Here is an 11,880-nt window from a genome sequence, read left to right on the forward strand (position 1 = left end):
CAACGCTTCTCACCATTACGCTATACGTCTGATGCTATGTGGGTAATGAATTAACGATGTTTTGACATCGTTCAAATGCCTCTGTTCGATTAGTTTACACAAAGAGCCTCGCTTAATACACTAATGGCGCAATATGCTATATATATATATATATATATATATATATATATATATATATATATATATATATATATATAGCATATATATACATATATATAGCATATATATATATATATATATATATATAGCATATATATATATATATATAATATATATAATGTTATGCAAGGTGCCCCCCCCAAAAAAAACAAAAGCTAAATGGAGGCCATCTAGAACATATGCTGCAAAACGGAGAAAAAGCCAAAGATCCTTGTGTTTTGATGTAATATTTTGAATATAATAAACTAGTTATGACTAAAGTCTCATTTCATTCGGACAAACACTCAGAAAAGCGGCCTAATAAGAGTTGGGCCCCTTTTTTATTTTTATGTTATATATATATATAATATAAATATAGATATATATAATGTTATATATATAATAGTATAATATATATTGTTATATATGTATATATATATGTATATATATATATAAAATAAAAATCTTGAAGTTGAAAAAATTTTAAGCTGTAAGGAAAAGTATATATATATATATATATGTGTGTGTATGTGTGTTTATATATATATAGATATAGGTATATATATACATATATATGTACGTATATATATACATATATACATATATACATACATTATATATATATATATATATATATATATATATATATATATATACATATATAAAAGCCAAGTACGTCCAAGGATGGAATACTGTTGCCATATCTGGGCAGGAGCTGCTAAAAACAGCCTATCCTGCCTTGACAGAGTACAAAATAGACTTCGTGGCTTAGTGGGGGATGCCCTTTTCTCACCCTGCAACCTCTCTCCCACAGAAGAGACGTTGCGAGCCTATCCTTGTTTTATCGTTATTTCCATGACAGGTGCTCGTCTGAACTCCAATCTCTGGTCCCCCCTCGCCAATCTTTTACGAAAAACACCCGTCTAGCTGAATCCACTGTGAAAATTTTCCCCCACTCTATATCTGTGCCTAAATCAAAACGTGGATTCCATGAACAAAGCTTCTTTCTTAGAACTGCACACCTGTGGAACTCTGTTCCGTCTGCCTGCTTCCAACCTGACTACAACTTGGATGTCTTCAAGTCCAATGTTAACAAATTCCTAACGAACCGCCCCCTTAAGTAAACGCTTCATCAAATCTCCACACTAACGTAATGTACTTGCAATAACCCTTATCCCTGAGTGGCTTCCGGGCCTTGATTAGTGGTGATCACTGTATAAAAAAAAAATATATATATATATATATATATATATATATATATATATATATATATATATATATGAGGGGGATATTAACGCTTTTGTACTCTTTGAATTGTCGTTAGCGATTTGTTTTCGATACGGTGTCTGGGTCGAAATGACACTTTGATGTTTTTTCCATAAAAGACAACAGGTAATTGTAGTCGATATTTTTTTTGCCTTCTGTAACCGGAGAGTTCTTAGTTTCTTTCTTTCATAGCGACGTTCTTTTTTTTTCTTTTTTTTTTTTTTTGATATTCTTTATTTTTCTCTATAAAATGTGTTTATTTATTGTTCGGTCATTTTATTTTTCAAACGGTTTCTCTCCTTTCTTCCAATTTTGTTTACATTTTTTTTCTTTTTGTTCCTCTATTTTTGATTGTGTTTTACGTCTACAATATGTCACCTGGTTGTTGCATTTCGCGTTGCATCAAGTACACTGACCCACAAACAAACAAACAAACTGTAGTTTTAAAACGTGTTATTACTTACCGATGAAATGAATACGAATACATCCGGGTTCCTCCACACCGATATGATTGGCAGGTGTAAGCCATAAATACGAACATATTCAATGAGTGATTCACGTTGAAAGATACGCCGAAAGCCTAAAGCATAAGCATCTTATTGTCTACAACTACATGTAACTATTTATTAAAGCCAGTTAATAGATTGTATTACTTAATTGGGTAGCCAGTGCCACTCAACTATTTAAAACAGATATATCGCATTTTTGGATATATCGGTTACCCAAAAATATGGAGCTATGAGACAAGGTAGATCACTCAGGCCTGCAAAAATTTAAAAAAAAATGCATGGCTATAAACTAGTGTTGGGGCGATTACTCGGGATCGGAATCGGGAATCGGAAAAATCGGAAGATTTGCGGGTATCGGAAACGGAAAAATTGATATATATATATATATATATATATATATATATATATATATATATATATATATATATATATTAAGTAAAGTGATTTTCAATTTAAAAATTAAAAAAAAATTTTTTAATTTAAAAATCAAATTTTAATTAAATTAAAAATCAGTTTCATAAGAAGGAACAACAACAAAGTCAATTATCTGTACGATCGTTTCGGAAATCCGTGCTTTTTATTTGTGGTATACATGAAGTTATGTAGAACAATTATATATAGTTTTTTTGGTAATCACGGTCTCCTCATCAGCAAATTTAGGAGGATTTTTATTGAATTTAAAAGACACCATAAATAAACCTAGCATTAAAAGTAAGGCAGATGAATCTGAAAAAATTGAAATAAAAGGTTTGGATTTAAAATTTATAAGAAAATTAATATAGGTTATAGATAGAAATGAGTAGAAAAATATATATTTTTGAATTTACATAATAAATTTGATTTAAAAATATATAAAGATAGTTACCTTTTAGTTTTTCTTTTTTTGAAATCAGGAACTGTGTTTAAAGTAGTCATTTAGATGTTTGCTATAGCTTTTTATTTTATTGAATGATGAATTTTAAAAGGGTGACGCTCGTGCAGTAAATTGTTTCCGTTAGCGTATTTTGATTTAAAGACGCTTCAGTTAATATATATAGAGAGAGTATTTATTTTGCAAGTTTTTAAGGGGAGATAATATATAATATATTCCGATATATATATATATATATATATATATATATATATATATATACACATATATATTCCGATGCCAAAACGATTCTTTTAATTGTGTTTTTTTTTATTTGATTTTGTTTAAAACAAAATCTTCCAATGCTGTTAATAGTGATAAAATAATAAATATTCAGTGATTTTATAATATCGGTAAAGCTAAACTCAATGGATCAATCTCCGTGTATTTTGACGTTTAGGAAAACATCTGCATATTTAACATGTGTTTTTAAGAAAATCGAGGCAAATACTAATCTTATAGTTAAATAATTATAGATTTATAAAGAATCGGAATGGGAATCGGTAATTGTATCGGAATCGGGAATTTAGCACGGAATCGGTAACTGTATCGGAATCGGGAAAAATACTCGAATCGTCCTCGCGCTAGCATCAACCCCCTCCCGGTATTTGTGGTAAAGGCGATTAGCAATAAACTAACCCTTTCTCAAATCGCAAGAAGACAAAGTCTTGGAAGGTAGACCTTCTAAAACACTCAATACTTCATCCAACGATGGCCTAGTCTCTAGTGGCTTTTAGGGTTGATGAAAAACAACCGGATAGTTGTACTTTCTGCGAAAAACAATATTCTGAGCAACCTCTCTAAATCTTCAAACACATTTGCTTCTTATCTCTTTTTCTTTTACGCAGAAATCACCGCTCTTATATAAATACTAACAGTACATAAATATATATATATATATATATATATATAGAGAGAGAGAGAGAGAGAGAGACAGACAGACAGAGACAGAGAGAAATAAAAATTACAATAAGTTTACCAAGGTAATCAAAATGGTAAACTTAAAATATATTATAAATATTAAAGAGTTAATATTTACACGTAAATTAATCTCAACCAGATGTAAAAGCTCAATAAAACCGAAAATGAAATAGAGCTTATAATATGAACAAATGATTAATAAAACATGTTAAAAACATCTTGAAAAAGAGTTAAAAATATAAAACTTATAGCGTCCGCTGGCCGGGAGATTTGTATTATCGTTTTTTACTACGGAACATATATATATATATATATATATATATATATATATATATATATATATATATATATATATAAATGACAATAAGTTTAACAAGGTAATCAAAATGGTAAACTTAAAATATATTATAAATATTAAAGAGTTAATATTTACAAGTAAAATAAACTCAGCCAGATGTAAAAGCTCAATAAAACCGAAAAGGAAATAGAGCTTATAATATGAACAAATGATTAATAAAACATGTTAAAAGACATCTTGAAAAAGAGTTAAAAACATATTTAATTTTAAAAAGGAAGCACAAGATAAGTTGATAGTCCTTAATCCGCGGAGTTTCGAAGAAATACTCTCCTTCTCATATATATATATATATATATATATATATATATATATATATATATAGCCAGTACAGTTTAGTTTCCTAGAAGTACATCCAATGAAACAACATGTGTCTTCCAAAGAGTGCTCAATAAGTGAACAGAGCAGGTATATGAAATTTATTTATGCAAACATTGATGTCTACATATGTGCATACATGTTTCTGTAATCACCCGTTACTGGGGAGATTACGACTTCAGACCAAGAATTATCGTCGGGAACTGATATTCCAAACAAAAACATTTTCTTATTTCGTTTACAAAGTTAGAATGTAACATGGATGGGGGTTATGAGCGGGTTTGTAAACGAAATAAGAAAATGTTTTCGTTTGAAATATCAGTTCTCGACGATAATTCTTGGCCTGAAGACGTAATCCACCAACGCGGGTGATTACAGAAACATGTATGCACATATGTAGCCATCAATGTTCGTATAATTAAATTTCATATATATATATATATATATATATATATATATATATATATATATATGAAATTTAATTATACAAACATATATATATATATATATATATATATATATATATATATATATATATATATATAATAGCAGGCCGCCTGGCATTGCCTGGTCGTAAAATACGCACGTTACGCGCGCATGTTCATAATGTAGTTGACCTTCACCTGGCAATATTCATTTTTCACTTTTCGTACCGATTTTCCCTGGCTAAATATAAAGTTTCGCATGGGTTCGAATACCCTATATGTGAAGTTTTATGTCTGTAACCCAAAACCTGACAGAGGAGTTTGGTAGGCAAAACTTTTTAAAAGAATATATAAATATATATAGAAAAAGGTTTGTGTTTACTAAAAAAGAATTTCGCCAATATTAAGCAAATATAAATCATGTAGAATATCTGCATGAATATAATTACAGGTAATAGTTAACTAAAGATGATCATCCCATAAACAATATATCATAAGCAATATATCAAATGCAATATATCAGAACACTCTCATACCCATAAAGTACATTTGTGGGAAAGGTTTTAAATTCGGCGTCGCCGTTTACGAGTCCATAGGGAAAAATATATATATATAGACACACGCAGAGATAGTGTCACACACACACACACACACACACACACACACACACATATATATATATATATATATATACATATATATTTAGTAATGTGATTGATAATTTAAAAATTAAATTATAATTAAATTAAAAATCCGTTTCATAAAACGATCGTACAAATAATTGATTTTGTTGTTGTTCCTTCTTATGAAACGCATTTTTAATTTAATTATAATTTGATTTTTAAATTATCAATCACATTACTAAATATTAAATTAGCTCTAGGATATTTACCTATCGAGCTTATTATATATCTAAATTACAACGAGCACTTTTTCTTTCCCTGTATTTTAATTAAACTAGTAATTTTACTATTACATTAAAATACACTCTACTCTTTAGGCTATTGTTCTAATCTCCTTTAAATATATATATATATATATATATATATATATTAACCTTTTCTAGTTTACCCCCACCCTCACCTCTTCTCTGAAAATTAGAAAACTAAAAACAAATAAACAAATAAAAAAGCAAGAGATAAAATAGATAAATAATAAAGAATTTAATATAAAGAAAAAAATAGCATTTGCCAAAAGGGAATTAAAAGTGCCATAACTAAAGTATGTACAACCATAAAAACAAGCTAAGATATGGGAAATTTTATATTGAAGGGCAATAAATAGCCTCCAAACTAAAAGACTCACCGAACATCTCCCAACTGATGATAGCTTAAACATGGGAACGGCACTTTCCCCTCACCACACCTCGCAAAAAAACTACTGCTCATATTCTAAAAATCTACACCCCAATTTTCTACGGAATATAGGCCGCGCCCAAATATCTTATAAAAAACTATAGTAATCTTTAAACCCGCTTCAAAACATTCTCTTTTCTGGTCTAATGGAGTGCTGTCCCTGAATTGGGACTCCACTGAAACATGTATTCACATATGTATAACGTTTGTGTAATAAATAGACTATATATATATATGTGTGTGTGTGTGTGTGTGTGTGTGTGTGTGTGTGTTAACCTTTTCTAGCTTCTAACTTCACTGTTTCCCACAATAGCAGACTTCTTTTTAAAAACAATCGAAAACGCCCAAGCAACATCCGTTCTTTGCGTTTCCCGGTTTTGTTTTCAATCGTCCTGAACTTCTTGCCATAAAACTTAAGCAATACAGATTCAGAAGATGCGCAGCTGATGATTGCGTAACCCTTGTTTTATTCCAAATTTCTCTTAGAGGGAACGTTCATTGCCTCGCGAGATTCAACGATGATCGTTTGGAACATAGTTAAATAGACAAAAAGAGAGAAAAAGCTACATCAGTCCAACGCCAAACAATTGAGGTTTTTTTTTTTATTGTTTGCAAAAAGTAAGTGAGCGTAAATTTCTTTCAGGCATTTTATTTCCAGTTGACGCTAGAAATATTCGTGAAGGCGTCAAATGTACGAAAACCACTCGAGGTTGGAGACACACCTCTCGAAAAAAAAGAAGAGGCGAGCATGTGTGCTGTGCTGCTGCTGCTGTTGTTGTTGTTGCTTTTGTTGTTGTTGTTGTTGTTGTTGTTGTTGTTGTTGATATTGTGTGTTTATCTTCTATTCTTCTTCTTTTATTTCTTTTTCTTCTTTTTCTGTTTTGTCTTCTCTTTTTCTTTCGCCATCTTTTTTTCCTTACTTTTTATTTTCTTTTTTTCGTCCTCTTTTCTTTTTTTTTTTTTCTTTTAATTCTCTATCTCTTCCTTTTCGCTTTCTGCTTAATTCTTCTCTTCCCGTTACCATTCTACTTCTTCTTCATCTTCTTCTTCTTCCTTCTCCTCCTCCTCCTCCTCTTCTTGTTCTACTTCTGAATTTTCTTCATTGTCATTCCAGCTTTTTCGCTCTTTTTGTTCGCCTTTATTCTTTTTGGCGCGTGCAACCGACTCTCTATATAAGCCACTCCGTCGCTCCGTCGGTCGGTCGGTCTGTCGGTCGGTCTGTCCGTAACACTTTTGTGCTTGGCCTTTTTGGTTAAGATCAAAGGTGTTGTTAATAGCTGCTGTTCTTAGCTTTTTAAGCTTTTCTCGGACTTTTGGCCAAGATTAAAGTGTAGTATCTGTTCCGGCAGATACTGCAAGCAAAGATCATATGTGGGGACAACCCCACATATAAGACCTTGCTCAATGTAGGGGCAACTCTTCATACCAATTGTCACTATCCAGCTCCCCTACTCCCTGAGGAGTTGGTCCCCATTTCCCCTTCACTCCTCATATTAAAAATCGGTCCTGTGCCTAATTTGCTCGGTGGGGGAGCAAATAAATACAGCTTTTCTTGACCTTTTGGCCAAGATCAAAGTGTAGTATCTTTTCTGGCAGATACTGCAAGCAAAGACCTTGGTCAATGTAGGGGCAACCCTTCATACCAATTGTCACTATCCAGCTCCCCTACCCCCCGGGGAGTTGGTACCCATTTCCCCTTCACTCCTTACATTAAAAATCGGCCTAATGCTTAAATCAAAGTGTAGTATCTGTTCCGGCAGATAGTGCAAGCAAAGACCATATGTGGGGGCAATCCAACATATAAGACCTTGGTCAATGTAGGGGCAACCTTTCATACCTATTGTCACTATCCAGCTCCCCTACTTCCCGGGAATTGGTCCCCATTTCCCCTTCACTCCACATATTAAAAATCGGCCTTGTGCCTAATTTGCTCGGTGGGGGAGCAAATAAATACCCTTTTCTTGGCCTTTTGGCCAAGATCAAAGTATAGTATCTGTTCTTACTACATGCTGTACTTCTTGTGATATAAAGTGGGGGATCACTTTTCTGTATGAATTTAATGTAAAATGATCACCCACTTTACAACCAGTCAGTCTGAAAGCCATTCAAGTCATTCTCCAGATCATTCAAGTTGTTTTTGGAGGATTCTAGTTATGTTTTAAGCATTCAAGTCATTCTTAAGGTCATTCAATTCATCCTTAAGTTCATTAAAGTCATTCTTAGTCATTTACTTTTTAATTATTTAAGTCATTTCAGCCCATTTTTCGGGCATTTTAGTTTATCTTTAAGAATTTCATGTCAATCCTACATTCACGCATTCATTCATTACACGAGAGCACGTGACTAATGGCTACCAGACTTGTTTTTATTGCTTTCTCGTTTTCTTATTTCTTCTGTCTCTTCTTTAGCTCATACTTCTACTTTTTCTTCTTTTTTCGTCTTCTTGTTATTATTCTTTTTCTTCTTCTTCTTCTTCTTCTTCTTCTTCTTCTTTTTCTTCTTCTTCTTCTTCTTCTTCTTTTGTTTCTTCGTCTTCTTTTTCTGCTCATTCACCTTTTTTCCTTCTTTACATTCATCAGACTTTCTTCTTCTCTTACCTCTTCTTTTTTCCTTCCCTATTTCTCCATCGATTATTTTTTCTCATCTTCATCTTTTCTTTCTTCATCTTTAGTTATCCTTATATTTGTATATTTTATTTTATTTATTTGCGGACTGTTATCGCCATCTTTTATAGTTGTTCTACGACGTTTCGACCAACTATTTCTCTCGCTTCAGAATTCCTATCCCCCGCGGTTAACAACTTGACGAAGCCAGAGGCATAGTTGGCCGGAACCTCGTGAAAAGGTGAAGATAACAGTCGGCAAATATATAAAATAAAAGGATAAGGGTCAATGAGTGTACAGTGATCAAAGAGGATTACTTAAAAGGAACGGATCAACAAGAAATTCTTTACATTGGACTTGAAGATGGCCATATTGTACCTATTTACAATGCCTCCCCACGGGACAGAGTTAGACACCAGGGTCGTTTTTTAACGTGGAGAAAAGGTACAAAAATAACAATTGTTTCAATCGCGAAGGATTTCTCCTCCACTGAAAGAGAACGAGAAATGGAAGTGCAGCATCTGAAGAACAGATGGTATTTATTTGCTCCCCCACCGAGCAAATTAGGCACAAGGCCGATTTTTAATGTGAGGAGTGAAGGGGAAATGGGGACCAACTCCCCGGGGAGTAGGGGAGCTGGATAGTGACAATTGGTATGAAGGGTTGCCCCTACATTGACCAAGGTCTTATATGTGGGGTTGCCCCCACATATGGTCTTTGCTTGCAGTATCTGCCGGAACAGATGGTATTTATTTGCTCCCCCACTGAGCAAATTAGGCACAAGGCCGTTTTTAATATGAGGTAAAAACCAGCTCCCCTAAAAGTAGGCAAAAAGGGGGCACTCTGGTTACCAAAAATAATAATTGTCCCAGTATAGAGGGTTTCCCCTCCATTGACTGGTACAAATTATCTTAAGTGCAGCATCTGTCGGAACAGATACTACACTTTGATCTTGGCCAAAAGGCCAAGTCAGCTAGACAGCAGGCAAATGAAAGAGAGTTCCACAGTCGTGCAGTTCTAAGGAATAAGTTTTCTTCATGGAATCTACGTTTAGGTTTAGGCACAGATAATGAGTGGGGGAAATTACTAATAGTGGTTTCAAAAGCTAGGATAGGAGGTGAACCATAGATTGGAGCTCAGACGAGCACTTGCCATAACAATAATGATAAAGCAGAGACAGGCTCGCAACATCTCTTCTGTGTGAAAGAGGTTGCAGGATAGAGAAAAGGGCATCCCTCACTAAGCTACGAAGTCTATTTTGAACTTTGTCAAGTTAAGATAAGTAGCTTCTAGCAGCTTCTGCCCAGATGTGGCAACAGTATTCCATCCTTGGACGTGCTTGGCTCGTATATATAAACAGTTTCTGCGTGTATGTCTGTATGTGTGTATCTGTATGTTTGTGTATTCGTTCCCTATAGACTCCGAAACGGCTAGACGGATTTTTTTAAAATTCGTACGAATGCACTTTATATATCTGGGAGTGTTGTTAGATAGGCTCTGTATCGGAATGTTCCCGACTAGTATCAAAATACGTTGATCAAAAAAATCTGATTAAAGAACGGATTTCGAATAAAGTTAATACCTTATACAACCCAATATCACCTGTGCTTTTGAGAAGTTTGTTCAGCGCACAAGCAGAAAGGCATAGCGTAAAAAATCAACAGTAGGTTCTTAGATATAATCGGGATGCATTCGAAATGAATGTTTCTGATGAGGGCACAGATTAACCATGATACTTTACTTTCGCATTTTAAACTAATTAAAGTCATTATATAATGATAATTTTATAAAATTGAAAGTGGGATCTCTCTACAGTGCAATGTAGACTACAATGTACTGTGGACTACGTCACTGCTGGGAGGCCTATGAAGCTTCGTCCGTCTGCATTCTGGTAGGGTCCCTGACTAGACTAGGCAAATAATTGATTTTGTAGAAAAAAATGGACGATTTCACGAATTAAAAAAAATTAAATAAATAAATTTAAAGTGTGGAACATTCGTTGATCCTCATTACATCCCGGGCAACGTCAGGTTTCCTTGCTAGTAAATATCTATTTTGAATTCATCGTTTCATTCTGCTCCCCTTCCACTCTGTGTTTCTCTTTTCCTCATTTTATTAGTTCTCTCTCTCTCTCTCTCTCTCTCTCTCTCTCTCTCTCTATCTATCTATCTATCTATCTATCTATTTCTTCATAACAAAATACTCTCGACCCAGCTGCCAAACAGCAACATCACACGCTTTTAATATAGATGTCCCAGATTAAAAATAAATATCTATATATTAAATAGATAACGTGTGTGTTATTTATTTTGTGTGTCACGTTTACATCCAAGTGACTGTCGTTTAATTGTTATGGACTTCCATTTCTTGTAATAAATAATTTTACCAAGAATTCTTCATAAATTTTGGTTTCGGCTTCGGTTATAACTGATGGCACTCAAATACTCTATTTTTTTATAAATGATTTTACCAAGAATTCTTCATAAGTTTTGGTTTCGGTTTTGATTATAGCTGATGGCACTCAAGTCATTTTTTATTTTTATAAATAATTTTAGAAAAAATTCTACATAAGTTTTGGTTCGAGTTTCGATTATAGCTAACGGGACTTAAGTCATCTATTTTTTTCATAAATAATTTTACCAAGAGTTCTTTATAAGTTTTGGTTTCGATTTCGATTATAGCTGAAGGAACGTAAGTTATATATATACATATATTTTTTTTATAAGTTTTAGGTTCGGTTTCAATTCAAGCTGAATGATCACACACACACACACACACACACACACACACACACACACACACACACACACATATATATATATATATATGATTATTGAAATCACAACTTTATAACATTTAAAAATCGATAGAACATTAACTCTATAATAATATATACCAGATCTGTAAGAATTAAAATATATTTAAATGCACTTTACGACCGGGTTACACCAGGCGTCCTTACTTGTTAACAATTATTTTTATACCATACGGCCCCTAGTAGTTCATGCTTACGCAATCACCAGTGTAAAAACTGATAGTTATTGCTTATATTAAGAACAAATAACAAAGTAATCCTTGTG

At 33.0% G+C, this 11,880-nt stretch overlaps 1 pseudogene; it reads left to right on the plus strand.

Annotated features, from left to right (window-relative positions):
* The first annotated feature begins 8,149 nt into the window (after positions 1–8,149).
* On the plus strand, positions 8,150–8,276 carry LOC145258478 (U2 spliceosomal RNA; annotated as a pseudogene).
* The last annotated feature ends 3,604 nt before the right edge of the window (positions 8,277–11,880 follow it).

The sequence above is a fragment of the Euprymna scolopes genome, chromosome 33, assembly GCF_053919585.1.
Source record: "Euprymna scolopes isolate OS-2025 chromosome 33, ASM5391958v1, whole genome shotgun sequence".
Taxonomy (NCBI): Eukaryota; Metazoa; Mollusca; class Cephalopoda; order Sepiida; family Sepiolidae; genus Euprymna; species Euprymna scolopes.